Here is a 552-nt window from a genome sequence, read left to right as displayed (position 1 = left end):
TTACTGGGGGTGGGGGGGTGGGGAGGGAGCGTAGAGCCTGCTGGCCAGCCCAGCCCCTTTGTACAGACTTAATGGTGAAAGGGATCTAAATAAGATGGCCACTTGCCATGTGTGTAGGCAGTGATTGGCAGGCCTGATGTGGAAGTAGAGGATCAGGTGACCCATGGAGAAGCTCAAAAGCCCAGGGCTTAGGTCAAATGAGACAGCCTGGCTGCAGGAGCCAGCAGAGGCAGAGCTCCAGGTCAGAGCCAGTACAGACAGCTTGGAGGCAAGGGCTTCCTGGGGCAAGGACTGTGTGCTACAGATAGGTGGAAGAGGCCCTACATGGCAAGCAACAACAACATGAGATAAGTAATATGTACTTTTTGTATTTGTGTTACCCCAGGGTGAGAATTAACCCTGACAGAGAAGCTTGCATTTGGCAAGCTTGGTGTTTGAGAACCGATACTCATACTTTGATTTACATTTGCACTTGAGGATTGAAGTGCATGTAAAGGGTGGACTGGACGCCATTGGGCTGCAGTAGAGACACTCAGTTTACAGTGCTCCTCA

The 552-nt window shown here is 51.1% G+C and overlaps 1 long non-coding RNA gene across 1 annotated transcript in view; it reads left to right on the top strand.

The window, feature by feature from the left end:
* Positions 1-287, top strand: part of LOC109291037 — a 15,134-nt gene extending 14,847 nt beyond the window's left edge. The window contains exon 3 of the long non-coding RNA XR_002095738.1: positions 274-287. This is a non-coding gene — a long non-coding RNA (uncharacterized LOC109291037). The remainder of the gene's footprint in view (positions 1-273) is intronic.
* Positions 288-552: the final 265 nt, after the last annotated feature.

Source organism: Gavialis gangeticus, unplaced genomic scaffold (genome assembly GCF_001723915.1).
Source record: "Gavialis gangeticus isolate Ggan-Ray unplaced genomic scaffold, GavGan_comp1, whole genome shotgun sequence".
Lineage (NCBI taxonomy): Eukaryota > Metazoa > Chordata > Crocodylia > Gavialidae > Gavialis > Gavialis gangeticus.
This window is presented reverse-complemented; position numbering and strand designations above follow the sequence as displayed.